The sequence below is a fragment of the Amaranthus tricolor genome, chromosome 8 (genome assembly GCF_026212465.1).
Source record: "Amaranthus tricolor cultivar Red isolate AtriRed21 chromosome 8, ASM2621246v1, whole genome shotgun sequence".
NCBI lineage: Eukaryota > Viridiplantae > Streptophyta > Magnoliopsida > Caryophyllales > Amaranthaceae > Amaranthus > Amaranthus tricolor.
Genome location: NC_080054.1, coordinates 20,688,438 through 20,704,974, shown reverse-complemented (window position 1 = coordinate 20,704,974; position 16,537 = coordinate 20,688,438). Strand labels below are relative to the sequence as shown.

Sequence of the window (16,537 nt, the reverse complement as noted above, 5' to 3'; positions counted from 1 at the left end):
AATTAGTCTAATTAGATGATGGTTTTGATTATAATTTCGTATCATGATTTTGAATCAATTGAAGTATAATATTTAATTTAGTTTAGATAAAGAATACAACTGATCTCCTGAGAATCGTCTCTTTGAGAGGCGTCTCTCAGCCTCTGATGCCTAGCCCATTAAAGCTTAATTAAACTAAAAGATGATAATAGACTGACCAAATTAGGAATGGTCTCTCAAAGAGACTGTCTTTCACAAGATTTTGTGTAAAGAATATTACAACAATAAAAATCAAAATCTTAATCACAATTAAAAATAACATAGTTAAATTATTAATTAAAACAAATAAAATGCATTCAAACTCGTTTGAATTATTTTGCCCAAATTTGACCCATACATTTTTAATCAAACATGCTTTGAGTTGGTGAATTTCATTATCAAAATGCATGCTCAATTCCTTCTCTTTGGTGCTAAACACATTGTTGAGGTGTGTTTTTATGTTGGTTATTTCAATGTTGTTATTTCCGATCAATATGATGTCATCAACATATATTGCTAGGATTGTTATGTTGATTCCTTCTCTTTTTGTGAATAGAGAATAATCATTTTTAGATTGATAATATCCTAGATTTATAATTCTTGCATGAGTCTAGCACACCACTACCTGGAAGCTTTATTTTAAGTCATATAATGATTTTTTGAGCTTGCATACACTATTCTTGATGGTGATGTATGCTTGAGGTGGTTGCATATAGACTTCTTCATTTAGATCTCCATGTAAAAAAGTATTATTCACATCTAGTTGATATAAGATCCATGCTTTGGTGGCTGCTATGGCAATTAGGCATATAATAGTAGACATTTTGACTATTGGAGAGAATGTTTCATCATAGTCTATGCCATACTTTTAGTTATACCCTTTTGCTACTAATCTTACTTTATATCTTTTTATAAATCCATCAGCCTTTTGTTTTACTTTAAAAATCCATTTGCAACCTATAACCTTCTTACCTTTTAGTAGAGGTACTATATCCTAAGTATTGTTATGCTCTAAGGCATCTATTTCCTTTTGCATAGCTAGCTCCCAATGAGATATTGTAATAGCTTCCTTGAAGGATTTTGGTTCATAGTATTTGAAATACTCTTTAGTCTTGTCACTTGAATTATGTATATCTTTGTATTGCACAAGACCACACCAATGCTTAGTTAAGTTGCAATGATAATCTTCTAAATATGATAGGGGTGTTTTGATTCTATTAGATTTCCTTTGAATCAAAGATAAGCTATTGGTGTCATTATTAAGAATAGTGTTGCTAATATTTGTGTTGTCTTCTGTTGATTCTGTTTTTGATGGTAAAATGACATGCTCATTATCAATGGCAGAAGTGTAGTCTTGTAGGGAGTCATTGGTATATATGTTATATTCCTCAATGTTTTGATTTGAGGCCTCCGGACATATGGGGGTAGAAAGAAAGATTTGATTTTAGTTTTTTTTTTTTTGATCTTTCAAGAATTAATATGGGAACAATCTTTCATTAAAAAACGACATCTTTGGATATAATTTCAACATTTTGTTCAATGTTGTAAATTTTGTATCCCTTTTTGCTAATTAAATAGCCTAAAAAGACACATTTTTGTGCCCTTTCTGAAAATTTTTGTCTACCTTATTTTAAGGTGTTGACAAAACATAAGCAACCAAACACTTTCAAGTGTTCTAATATTGGTTTGGTGCCATGATATTTCTCATAAGAAGTGACTCCATTTAGGATAGTTAGGGGCATCCTATTTATTAGGTGCACTGCACATTGAATGCAATCTCCCTAAAATTTCATTGGGAATTTGATTGAAAAATAGGCATCTTGCGGTTTCAAGTATATGCCTTTGTTTTCTTTCCACAACCCCATTCCGTTGGGGAGTGTCAGTGCAATTTGTTTGCTGTCTTATACCATGTGTTAGGTAGAATTTTAATGCTTCTCCCTTTGTCAATTGATCAGCATTATCTGTTCTAATAACTTTCACTTTGAGTGATAATTGATTTTCAACAAGATTCACAAAATGCATGAAAATTTTAGGGATTTCTGATTTACATTTTATTTGAAAAATCCAACTCATTCTACTAAAATCATCTACAATGGTTATGAACATCTTGCAATTTGATCTAGTTGGGTACTTAAATGGTCCCCATATGTCTTTATGTAGTAATTGTAGAGGTTGTGTAACACCCCACCATTTTATCACATCATTATTTATTTGTAATTAGGGATGCAAACGGGGCGGGGCGGGGCGGGTATTGGCTTTACCATCTCCATCCCCATCTGGTAAATCAATCCCCATCCCCATCCCCGCGGGGGGTATAATTTTTTTCCCCGTCCCCGCCCGATGGGTTTGTACCTAATACCATCCCCATCCCCATCCCCATCTGGGTATCCATCCCCGTCTAATACCCATTTTACCCGCCCCACCACCCGTCAAATCCCCGCTTAATACCCATCTGTGTTACAATAATATATACAAATTTAATATATACTTAAAAATTGTTAAAAAGTTCTAAAATATTTCTATTTTATAACACTCCTACAATAATTGACATTCAACCTCAATACAGTGGAGAAAAAAGGAAATAAATTCGAGCCACAAACCTAATATTGCTTATTTTTTAAAAAATAAGCAATATTATACTGTTATGTTTATTTATGGAGTATATATTAAAAATCTAATTACCCTCTAAAATACAATTTTTTCTGAAATAACCCAATAATTAAATTAAACTAAAGAACCCAAATTAAATAACTTTTTGTACAACTGTAGTGGGGAACAAGTGAAATAGTATTATAAATTCAAAAAAATAATTAAAACCAATTTTTAGCACAAAAAGATAATTAATCAAGAAATTAAGATCCACCCACTAATCAAATCCAAATTCCAAAACATGGATGGGGCGGGGAGGGGCGGGTTTCACCTAAAACCCATCCCCATCCCCGCGGTGGGTATGAATTTTATACCCGTACCCGCCCCATGACCCATCAAACCGGGACCCATCCCCGCCCCGATGGGGCGGGGTTGGGGCGGGTCTCCTATTAGACCCGACCCGCCTGCATCCTTATTTGTAATAATATTTTTTAGAGATTTTTTAATAATTATTTTGAATTAGTTTATATTGATTATTTATAATTGTATATGAATACCTGCATATTTATATTAAAAGTATATTTATAATTACTCAAATAAAGATGTTCAAATTAAACTTATACTTGTAATTCAAAATTTTGCTAGCATATTGAAAGTTGTCTTACTTTAGGCTTGTAAAATATATGATTATATAAATGGGTTACAGCTAGGGGTGTTCAAAAAAACCCGGTTTGCAAAACCCGACCCGAATTATCCTGTATCCAATTTAAAAAATTGGATAATTAACCCGATTTGTCAAAATCGGGTATTTCGGACTGGGTACCAGGTTTATAAATCGGGTATTCAGATCGGATCTGAATTTCGATTTTAGTAAAACCGGGTATCCGGTATCCGGTTTGGTGTTTTTTTAAAAAAAAAATTAAAATGCTTATTCTTAATATATCTAATATAACTAATATATTATAATCATGTAACCCTAAAAGAAATTATATGTGTTAAAATTCAAAGTAATGTGTTAAATTATATTCTATTATTGTCCTTAAATAATATTTCAAACGGCATATCTCAAATACATAAATATTTTGCCTAATTTAGCTCTAATTTTTAAAAACACAATTTTTTCTTAAAAAAAATCATGTTTTCGATCCAGTATATAAAAAAATAAGGAAAAAATATTAAAAGAAATAAGGAAAAAAAATACAATTTTTAGGAAACAATCAAAACCGAGTCGGATCCGGGTCACAATTTTAGGTACCCGAAAAAGCGGGTACCCGGATTTCCGGACCCGGGTCGACCCGGTATCCGATTTTGAACACCCTTAGTTACAACTTTGAATTAGGAAAAATAAAAAGAAAGAAAGAAATAGATAAATAAATAAATAAATAAATAAATAAATAAATAAATAAATAAAAGAACCCAAAACCCTTGCTCATCCTCATGGCTTCCTCCATATCTTTCTTCTTCATCTCTGATCCTCAACACCAAGAAGCTGTAAGCAGCAACTGCACACAGCCACCGCCGGCCAGCCGTAGCAGCGGTGCTGCCCCCCACGCGTGCCTCTCCCTCTTCTTCCCACATTTTTGTGAGCTTCACTTTCTTGTTAATTTAGTGCTTCAATCATAATGTTTTGGGTAAATTCATGAATTTTAACTTAAATTAAGTTATATTGATAGAATTTATAGTGGGTAACTGTTAAAAGTGTAATTTGAACATGAATAAGTTAGGGTTTATATTAGGATGAATTTAAAAGTAGTATGTACTACTTTTGTGGTTTCAATGATGTTTTATTGATTGAAAAACCTTGTATAAGTTTTGTGTATGTGACATTGTTATGAATGGTGGTAGTATTAATTACTAGTAATGGATAGGATTCTTGGTCACAAAAAGTGATTGTTAATTGTCATTATTATTTTTGTTAATGGTGGTTTATATTCTTAATACCATTAAGAGGTGTTAATTAATAGTGAATGTTAATTTATTTTATTTGATTACTAAGAGTTGATAATGGGCTTTTGCGGTTCTTATTATGAGTCGACATTATTTTCATTGCACTTTAGAATTAAATTAATTGTCATTATTACTTAAACTAATTGTTGTTGTAAGTTGTATAGTCTTCGTACAAAAAAAAAAAGAAATTCTTGATGTTGTGAGCGACATAAATAATTTCATGTAGTCTTTATGTGTCTTGAATAATGTGATGAAATGGATTCCATGTTATTTCTAGCTTACTACCTTGGGTATTGTCTCTATTGTATGTAATACATTATTTTATTCAATCTTATGTCTACTAATTTATAATTATGTGACAATGCAATATATATAGTTAAGTTTTGTTCCTTAGAACATACTTTGTCGTAAATATAGTGTGAAAAGTGTGTGTTGTGATTAGATTAGAATTATTGGTGCAGTATCAAGCAAACCTAGAATTGAAACTGTTGCATTTGGCTAATTAGTTTAATAGCATGAACTAGAACTCGCTCTAATGGTAGTAGAGTACCTTCTTTTAGAGTAAGTGACTCTTATATGAGGTTAAGTAGACTTATTAGTCATACTTTGAACGTGCATAGGTGCTCAATTCATAAGAGAAGCTTAAGAACCTCACATTTAGTGGTTGCGATAGTTTTTGTCTTGCAGTTGTAATGACAGGTACGCACACGCGGTAACAAACTCTTATATGCTTATGTTTCAAAGTATTATCAATATTTGCGACTTTATGCATTGTATTATAAATATTATGTACTACAGTAAGCCTTATACATGAATAGCTATTGATTGCGAGTCTCTTGAACTTAGAATGGTATAGACCCAGAGAATTAAGGTTTTATTAGATGTTAAGCACAATTCCCTTATTGATAGAATTTCATTATGTTTACTTGGAGTCAAAATGATTCCTTTATAGATGAGTTTGAGTTTATGTTTGAGTTACTGGTGGGTCTTGCAAACCCCATGGTTCTCATTGAAAGCAAAAGTATGTTTGAGTTACCGGTAGGTCTTACAAACCCCATGGTTCTCATTGAAAGCAAAAGTATGTTTGAGTTACCGATGAGTCTTGTAAACCCCATAGTCCTCATTGAAAGCAAAAGTATATATGTTTGAGTTACCAGTGGGTCTTGCAAACTCAATGGTCCTCATTGAAAGCAAAAGTATGTTTGAGTTACCGGTGGGTCTTCCAAAACCCATGGTTCTCATTGAAAGCAAAAGTATATTTGAGTTACCGGTGGGTAGAGGTGAACACGGTCCGGTTTGGTCTGATCTGACACTAAAATCAGACCAAACTAGAAATTCCGTTTTGAAAATTTTTCGGACCGGACCGGACCGTTTAAATCACCAGACCGGACCGGATCAAACCGTTTTACAACGGTCCGGTCTGGTCTGGTCTACGATTTTTTTATTTTTATATTTTCATCCAAATTAATACATGTATTTATGTAAATATTTCACACCTACAATTAATAAATATAATAATTTGTAATTAGTTGATAACATCAACATCATTCAAGTATATATTGCTTTATAAAAATAACTACATCTTAAAATATCTAGGTAGCAACTTAATTTTTTAAATACAAAATTATGATTTTTGACCATAGTACGGTTTGCGGTCCGATTTGATCTGAAAAATAAAAAAACTGAGACCAGACTGTAAACCGTAATTTATTTTTTAAAAAAAAAAAAAACCAAACCAGACCATTTAAACCGTAGACCAGACCAAATACTAAAATTCCGATTTGGTTTGGTTTGGTTTACGGTTTAGACCAAACTTTGTTCAGCCCTACCAGTGGGTCTTACAAACCTCATGGTTCTCCTTGAAAGCAAAAGTATGTTTGAGTTACCGGTGAGTCTTGCAAACCCCATGGTTCTCATTGAAAGCAAAAGTATGTTTGAGTTACCGGTGGGTCCTGCAAACCCTATGGTTCTCATTGATAGGAAGTAAGTTGAAATTTATTTCTAGTTTTGTTGTTTATATTTGATTTGTATATAATCTATTTTTCATTTATTTTTTAGGAGCACTACTGCAAATTAGAAGTGGAAGCAATAAGAATGGGCGAAGTACCTGATCACTCTAAAATTTATGTTGAGGCGATTATGGAGGTAAATAAAAATAAAAAAATGCCTTCTTTTCCAGGCTATTATGGTTTGGGGTCTGCCAATAAACTACCCTAATCTATTTGAGAACCGTTTCACCCCTCGAGAAGATTGCGCTACGCAAGATGAAATGAGGACGCATCTTTCCGAGCTTCAGCGATATATGCATGAATTTCGCGTATTCATGCAAGCTCAACTCGACGAGAACAACCCTACTCGAGAAAATATAAGAGAAATGCGGGGGCGCTTACAAGCTCTCGAAGAAACTTACCAGCAATTACGGATGCATTACAAGGGGAAAGCAGTAATGCAGGCCGTGGTTCAGGAGTAGGTGGTCGTCAAGGTTGGGGTGATGATATGGGTAGTAGCCCAGGTGGATTGGGCGGTTCTCGGGGATCACATAACACCCGCGGTGGTGGTAGGCGATCTAGTCGTGGTGGTTATTTTTAATCTTTGTATTTTAACATTTTTTGGTAAATATATATGTATTTATTTATGAAATTTTGTAATATTATAATTTAAACATTTTTTATTGTAAATATATACATTAATGTAAATAGTTTTGTTATATATTAATATAAATATAATTTTAATTTTTTTTTTTGCAAAGTAAATTTTATAATATGCCAGAAAAAAGCCGAAGCTTTACGTCCTAGAGTCAAAAGACATAGGCGCCACAACTAACCGAAGCTCCAAAGGTCCAAAAAAAGCCCGTCGTCATCCGCTAAGATGGAAATGGCACCTCAAAAGGTATAGCTATTATCTAGCCTATACAAAATGATATCAATTCTATTCAAAAACCTATTACAAAAGCGACACCAAGGTCGTTCATAACACTACAAAACAAGGCAATGACCAATACAATTGCCCAACTGATTCTCAAGCAATCACCTACTTTTGCATAGGTAGCAACAAACAATAATAACCATCATCCTAGGCCTTGGTCAGGTCTTTCATCGAATGAGACTCTATTGAATCCTTTACTGTCAGATATAACTTTGAGACAAGGTTCATGGTCAAAAACTCCATATACCATCAGGAACATAGTGTCCTAATACGTCCACAGAGGCATAACATTTCCATCCAACATTTCTCATAACAACAAAACAGTAGAATCTCAAGCATTATAGCTAACTCAAAGGCAGTTGGGTTGAACTTACATTGAGTTTGAGGTGACCCAATAAAAAGCAATTGGGTTCAAAACAGTCGAGAATCGCAACTGGGTCTTCATGTGTTATGTTGAGCCTCAATACACAACACCTACACCGAACCCATGGAACCTGATTTCCAACAGGCTACATAAAGACTATCGCAACATTTCACCAGCAGCAACAGTAAGACTATGGCATCAGTTCAAATGGCTATGAATACCCATTCACATCACCAAAGTGATAAACTCGTATTAGGGGTTCTTTCCCTAATTGGGAGAAGGTTCGGAATAGCTACCAAAGTTGCTACCCTCCAAAGACACAACTGCTTTTGCAGTTCATTAGGCGTGCCAAGACTAGCCCGGATTAGGTGAGGCCAGCATCGACCTTCAACCAATACGCTCACCAAACCCGAAATAACGAATACTAGGTTAACCAAAAGGGTAGGAATAGCCATGGCTACCATTAATACTTAGTTGTTAGCAATAAGCCAAGAACTCAAGCTAGGCAATAAAGCCAACTAAATAGGGGAAAGACAAAATTTGAGTTTTCCATTACTTTGTTTGGGTTCGATAGAAAACACCAATTTGGCCTCAGTTCTTCGATTATCAGACGTTGAGATCTTCATCCCAACTTTCAATGTCATCAGGGAACCTTGATAAAACTTAAAATGAGAACGCAAGTGTTAGGTTTAAGAGAACACCAAACAAAACGGCTGACTATCAAATCTGCCATTAATGTTGGCATTTCCATTCTTCAATATATACTAGAGACCATATAATCCAATCAAACCATAGAAAACAGTTCCCAAGCCAAGATGAGAGTGAAATTTTGTTGATTTGGGTTTTTAGGGTTTGTTGCAATTTCTATAAATTCGGATCCAAACACAAATAAACCTTGATAAGTGATTCAAGGGGGTGAGATCATTACTTAGCAAGTTTTTCTAGCTCCTTCTCGGAGATTGGCCTCTCCTCCTGCCTGCCATGGCGGAGCAACCGACGTCACTCAGCAGGGAGGAGTCGCCTATATATTATTTTAATGTATTATTTGTAAAAAAAATTGAATATTTGTTATTATTATTTAATAATATTGGTAATATTTACTATTATTATTTAATAATAATAACAAATATTCAAATTTTTTTTATAACCTGTAAATTAAGTATGCGACATAATAGGCGACAATTCTTTTATTTTGTCGCAGAACTCAGCAACAAAATAGGAGACAAAATTGAATTTATGCGACAAAATGTTTTGTTGCTTATTTTGTCGTCTAATGCCTCTGTGGCAAAGTAAGCCACAAAAACGCTTTGTCGTATTTTGTTTTTCTATTTTCTGTGAATAGATAAGAAATTAAGATGAAAAATTACTTTAAAGTAGTTGAAAGGTGGAAAAAACTTGAAAAATTCAGATCAAAAGAAATGAAGCTGTTATAAGACAATGAAGAACTTGAAGAAGAAGAAAATGAAAATTTTAAATTAAATGAAATAAAAAACTAGTTTGAAGAAAAATGAAAACTTGATGAAGAAGAAGGGCATGAAAATTTTGGATTTAAAGAAGACATGTATAGAGGCGAAATTTGAGGCAAAAAAAAATTATACTATATGTTGTGAATCTTATGGAACCACAACATATAATTTGGTATATGTTGTGGCCTGTGGTTACAGAAACTGCAACATAATCTCTGTATTTTTTTTAGCTAATTTATCTATCACTTTTATGCTTCATTATTATTGAATCGCAACTTATGTCACCTGGTAGATAATATTTTTTCCACGATTAGGTATGTTCAAGAGTTGGGTGTAAACTAATTAAGATGATTATGTAGTACTTTGTGATTGTCAATGTGCTTTGGATTTGAGCAAGAATGTATTGTATCAGGCTCGCATTATACACATTGATGTTAAATACCATTAGTTGCGAAATGTGATTGAGGAGGATCAAACGAAGCTAAAGAAAATCCGCACGCATTAGAATGGAGCAGATATATTAACAAAGATTGTTTCCTAAAGCAAGATTAAGGTTTGTGGCAAGCTTCCCAGGTTAAGATTAAAATGATCTTTAATGCAACGTTGTCTCCTCCATAATGTGCTGGAGGGGGAGATTGTTAGGCGTCCAACCCATTTATAATATTTTTGGGTCACTCATATTTGGATCTATATATTATGTTCTTGGGAAAGCTTATCTTGTAAGTTTATGGTATTTTTTTGTCTTACTGTAGCTTAGAAAAGAGCTATTGGGGCAGCAACTAAGAGTATAGAAATAACACAAATTATTTAAAAAAAGAGCGTGGGAAGAGAAAGTGAGTTTGTTTTAGAATTCCAGTCTTCATCAAGAGCTTCGATGGAGGACCAAACATGGTCCAACTTGCATTATTTTTTAGTATGTTGTAGGTGACATATTAAGCTTTAATTTTATCTGTGTTGATCGGATTTGGTGGTCTGGTGTTCCAAAAACGAGACTAAACAATGACCGCATGTTTTCTGGGTGAAATCATCTTCATTTTCTCTCTTATTGTATTTCTGTCGTTGATGCTTGATGGTGGATTGTGCACTTTGGTAATTTGATATCGGTGCTTATACTCTAATATTTTGATAATAAAAGTGACTTGGGTGGATATCCTTGATTAGTCCATGATTTTTATCCTTCACAGTGGAAAACCTTTTCCACATAAAAATCCTTGTCTTAATTTGGGTGATTGTTTCAGTCAAATTGATCTTGAAATGGGTGTTGATGTGTTGTATTTAAGTCTTTATGACTAACAGAACACCCAAATAACCAAATATATAAACGAAAATATATATCGATGTAAGGTATTCAACGTATACCATGGAATTAATTTTTCTAATTATAATTACAATATATACATGAGATTTTAAGCATTCATCGAAATCATGCAAGCTTGGATGTTACATCAAGAAAAAGACCAAATCAATAATTTGGAGGAGCAGGTAGTGATGATATAAGTAAATGATAAGTGATAACCAACCGTTTAATTTTTATATTATTGTTTAACGCAAAGCTCAAAGTAATTAGTTAATCTAGTACTAAAAGTGGTTATTGACTAATTACTCACTATGTTCCCTAATATACTTGCTCATTGTAATGATTAGATCAGACAAGAACAAATCATATTTTTATTAATGTTACTTTATTTGATATCATCTTATCCAGTGCCCCTTATAAAAAACTATGATCAAGATTTGAGGATATAAAGAAGGCGGCAACTAATTATAAAGGAGAGTGCGGTCAAAAAGATCTACAAATGAATTCTCAGAATAATCTTCAGTAGTCAAAAACATAAAAATATATAAATGCATATAAATAAATAAAAATAACTAGATAAAAACAGATAAAAAATAATATGTAAAATGGTAAAAGACAAAACAAGAACACCAACTAATTAGCATAAGAGTATCAATTTATCAGATTCAACAAACCCAAATTTCTTCTTATATAAATTTTAGAATATAATCCTTCACACTTGTACTAAGTGATGAATATAAACATTTTCTACTGTCATTTTAGACATATTATTCAAAAAACTTAGTTAATCTGGTGAGCAAACTATATACTACTAATAGATAAATAAAATATATAAAAAATTAAAATTAATAATTTAATGTTTTTGCTCGTCCGTTGTGAATATTATTTTCTAATAATCAAATATTTGCCAAAGTTCGTTGCGAATAATCTAACCATTATCTTAGTTTTCTGACAGAATACCTTATAATTATCTATTATTAGTAATATGATATGTTGTGGGCAAATGTATAACAAATACTAGATCATTAGAAGTTAATCCAAATATAATATTATTCATGAGATAATTCGCCAAGATTGATACGACGCTAAGAACTTAAATGAACGATGCAAACAACAAAGAATAAAACAACGTTTGATAATGTAAACTTGCAAACACAAAAATTTAAGGAGGTTCACCCAAAGATGGCTACGTCCTCCGTCGTGTATAGTTTCTGTTTATATATCAATGAAGTATAAATTACTCTTACAAATGAAGTATTACAATTGTGTAAGAGATAAAACAAAAGGCTATGTGTTTGGCTTAGGGGTTGTGTTTGATGTGTGTTTGAGTGAGTATGAGAGCTCTATTTATAATACTAAGTACATTCAATGACAATTGCTCACTTAATACATGATTAATATTGAATAATGAATGATATGAAACAACCCCAAGAACTTGAAAGGTCGAAAATCAGCATCCTAGGCAAGTCAGAGGAACCGCTCGACCAAAACAGAGAGTTTGCTCGGTCGAGCGGCTCGGCTACAAACAACTTCTGGATGCATTCTGTCTGACCGCTCGACCAACCCAAAGAGCTCGCTCGGTCGAGCGACCATCAGACTTCCTCTGTCAGATTCTGCTCGAGCAAAGTATCTTCCAAGACCCTTTGCACTTCTTCGTTAATCATCATTAACACCAATAATTCTCATAATACTTCACCATAATAAATCACACTTTAACACTACAATCATTAAGTTAACAACTTAATCACCCACATTACCATACTCATTGGATTCCAAAATCCAAGAGTTACATATAAATGCACACATCAATTGTGCACTCAAGTCACACCATTCATGATACCATTCATAACAATTCACAGCAATGGATGAATGATTGAATTATTATTATCATTTTCCTAAAATATATTTGTTATTGTGAGTATTATCTCACCACTTTTTTTAATATCTACTAGTAGTGAGTAGTTTCCGATGGCTAAATGTATCGAAGTTGACTTAATACAATCACAACAATTGATGTCATTAATATTGGATGTATGAAAATTTGTAGACGAAGCATGTTAATAATTGTAGTTTTGTCAAGGTGTAGATATATGATAAGACTTTGGGAGTAATTTCAACATTGCAGCTCAAGTTTGAATCCTCCTTCTTTAATGCATCATACTACTCCAACATCATAATTTCTTCTTACTATTGATATTTTACTCTTCTTTATACGAATATTTTCTCCTTTCTATTCAATTTGCACTATTTTTTATTTTAGTTCGTCCCATTTAATTTATATCATTTTAATTTTGGATAATGGTCCACCGCTTTCTTTTAATCTCATCCATATATTTTAATTTTTTAAAATTTTATCCACACAATTCAATTTTTTTCTTTATTTATATTATTTTTTTAAAAATACACCAATTTTCCTCTGATGCAATAAGTAATATAAAGAGCTAAGTATGTACATGCAAAAAAAACATATTTTTCTTTCACTTTATCTCTCTCTCTCTTAGTATATTATCATAGTTTACTGCTACTTTCTTCCATCCCAATTAAGTTCAAAATGTTTTTTTTTTCAAAATGTTTATTTCTACTCCCTTAAATTTACATTAATTGTTCTATTCATTTTTTTGACAATATTCATCGATCACTCTTAATGTATTTTATTCTAATCTAAACTTCAAAATATAATCAAGTGGGATCTTATTTGATTTGTCTAAATGTAAATTTTATTAATATCAAAATTTTATAATTTTTAACCATTCACAAGTAGAGATATTTAAAATTAAATTAGTTCATCGGATAATATGTTAAAATTAAATGGCACAACTGATATAAATTAGAGGCAATATATGTTTGCTATACATTTGATCTTCTACTTCCTTATTCTCATCCACAAAGATATGATTTGTGATTGTCAATTTCTTCTTATATCATAATCATAAATTTTATGAGCGAAATACATTGAATAACTGAATAATAAATATAATAGACATTTAATCTTTAAATTTTTGGTATTAGTATTTGTCTTCACCTTCTTATAAGACTTGACCTACGTAAAAAATATCAATGCTTGAATTAATGTTGCCATGTTGGTGGAGGGTAAAATAATGTAGACGACCAATCATATTTATATTATTTAAACATTTCTAAAATAAGTGGTTGTTCATGATGAACATTCAAAAAGCAAAGATTATTGTTGTAAGTTTTTCTACCATCTTCATTCAAATTCAAAAAGTAGCAAAGTCCTCCACTTTTTCTTTTAATCTCTGTGTAACCAAAGTCAGACTGTAGATTTTAGTAATAAATTATATATAATCACAATGGGATAAGTCAAATAAATCAACCAAATTAGGTGGCTTAAATAAACAACTTTTATTTGTTTTCATCACTTCCACCAACCCAGACTCTCCCTTAAACTACGAAAAATTTGCTTCCCCATTATGCCTTATTTTGTACAGCATAACAAAAGCTTCAATTATCTACCCATAATTTCACAAAAATATTCATCAATCTTCTATAATATTGCAATTACATGCCAAATCAATAATAATTACTACATGAAAAAATTTATATGGACACTGAACTGATTCGTAACATCTAAACCGAAATCAACCTGATGACCAAATAAATACCACTAAAGCTAGAGTTGTTCAGAGCAGACTCACCAAACCGATATTTACCCGATTTTATAAATTGTAACTAAAACAAATTTAACCAGATCGACTTCAAAAATCAATTTAGACACAAGATCTGATTTTAAGTCGATTTAAAACACTTGATCCAAAATCGTCCCGATGACTTAAATGAACACTTTAACTAAAGACTATTGTAATAAAATGTACAATATTTTTGCCCTATGTTTGACATGTTTATGTTAAATTAGGCTGGACTTATTGTAAATGCCAGCATATTAACGGGGGAACACGAGGTGAACACACTTCATAAACCAAGGAGATATATACCATCCCAAAACCATATGGCAATGGGAAGAAGGTCTCTAATAGCTTATAAAGCGTGCACACCATTTTCAATTTATCGATGTGGGATAACTCATCCCAACACCCCCCTCACATGCGAACCCCCGTCAAGTTCGCATGTGGGAGTAATCAATTAGGGTAGGAACGCCATTCTTTTCGAACCTACCATTTTTAAATTGTTAATCGAACCATCGGCTCTGATACCATGTTAAATTAGGCTGGACTTATTGTAAATGCCAGCATATTAACAGGGGAACACGAGGTGAACACACTTCATAAACCAAGGAGATATATACCATCCCAAAACCATATGGCAATGGGAAGAAGGTCTCTAATAGCTTATAAAGCGTGCACACCATTTTCAATTTATCGATGTGGGATAACTCATCCCAACAGTTTAACCTAACCTAGCTAAGAAGAAGAAAAGGAGAGAGGTCTATGGAGTAGGGTCCGTATCCTAAATTATTTATCCATTGTGTCTAACTGCTAACCCATCCTCCCAACCTTCACACCCCACGCTAGATTATGATGCTTTACTACAATCATAATTTACATCCTTTGAAACAAAAAGGCAAATAGCAGCACATAATCAACACTAAGGGAGGAACTCTAAAGGGGATATAACCAATTAGCGGCAGATAATGCATATATGCGATAAATAGAACAAGAACGACAACTTTTTTGTTATTTATTCAATTGCATTTATATATATATATATATATATATATATATATATATAATAGAGAAAAAACAAAAGTCCACCTAAGCGATGGGCTGGCAACGGGTCATCGTCCTCGCCCTTTTAGCTGCACTGGCAACAACCAGTGATGGGTACGGATCGTCGCCTAACACTGAAATAAAAGGCGACGCCATGGTGCTATTGCCCCCTTTCCTATGTATTCGGTGACGCATTGGCATCCGTTTTTCTTTAGTCCATTTGTGTAGCCACGGCCCATTTTCCTGTCGTCTAACTGCCGCCCAGTCTGATTTTCTCAATTCAGTGATTAAAAGGCGAGGTTAAATGTCGTCGCCCTTTGCCCATTTATTTGTACGACTATAATATCTTTTCCATTTTATTTTCTACAGGTTTTGAAATATTTGTATGTACACATTTATATTATATTGAATATATGAATATAATTTTATTTTCTTGGTGTTTTGAAATATTTGTATGTACACATTTACGTTATATTGAATATTTGAATATAATTTGGGTTTCAGATGAAAAATTGAATTTCAACTGGATCTGTGATGAAAAATTATAGTCCATAATACTTAAGTCAGATTTGAACTAAGAACCACGTACTAGTTTAGTAACAAGTAATTAAAGTTTAGTAATGTTATTTGTTGCCTAGCATAATACTTGTAAATATATTTATCACCTAATTGAAAGATTAACGTTGTTATTTTGTGACAAAAAAAATAAATTATTGGAAAAATAATTTACATGTGAACTTACTTTAAAAAATTAAGGAAAAGTCAACATGGTAACATTGAACTTTCGTAAAATGCCAGTGGTAGCACTTTTGTAAGATTTTTCTACATGATAGCATCCAGTTTATACCTTATCTAAATGTCATAGCACGCATTTTCCGCTTAAATTTTGTCAATTTTTCGTTAAATTCACCATTTTGACGTTTTTACCCAATCAAGTCTTGGTTTTTATCTTTATAATTTGCCTCAAACCATTTTTATGCTCTCAAATGTTTGGTTCACTGTTAAATTCACCCATTTGAATGAAAGCAAACACTTAAATGTTGTAACGTCAATATGGTAAATCAAATATTTGAGAGCATAAAAATGGTTTGGAGCAATTATAAAGACAACAACCAACACTTAATAAGAGTAGAAACGTCAAAATGATAAATTAAATGGAAATTGACAAGAATTTAACGAAAAATGTTATGGCAGTTAGATAAGGCATAAACTGGATGCTACTATGTAGAAAAATCTTACAAAAATG

General features: G+C 32.5%; 1 long non-coding RNA gene across 1 annotated transcript; it reads left to right on the top strand.

The window, feature by feature from the left end:
* Nucleotides 1-4,030: 4,030 nt before the first annotated feature.
* LOC130820815 (uncharacterized) lies at nucleotides 4,031-7,130 on the top strand. Its single transcript, XR_009045263.1, has 3 exons — nucleotides 4,031-4,189; nucleotides 5,175-5,253; nucleotides 6,613-7,130. It is a non-coding gene; the product is annotated as an uncharacterized LOC130820815 (long non-coding RNA).
* The last annotated feature ends 9,407 nt before the right edge of the window (nucleotides 7,131-16,537 follow it).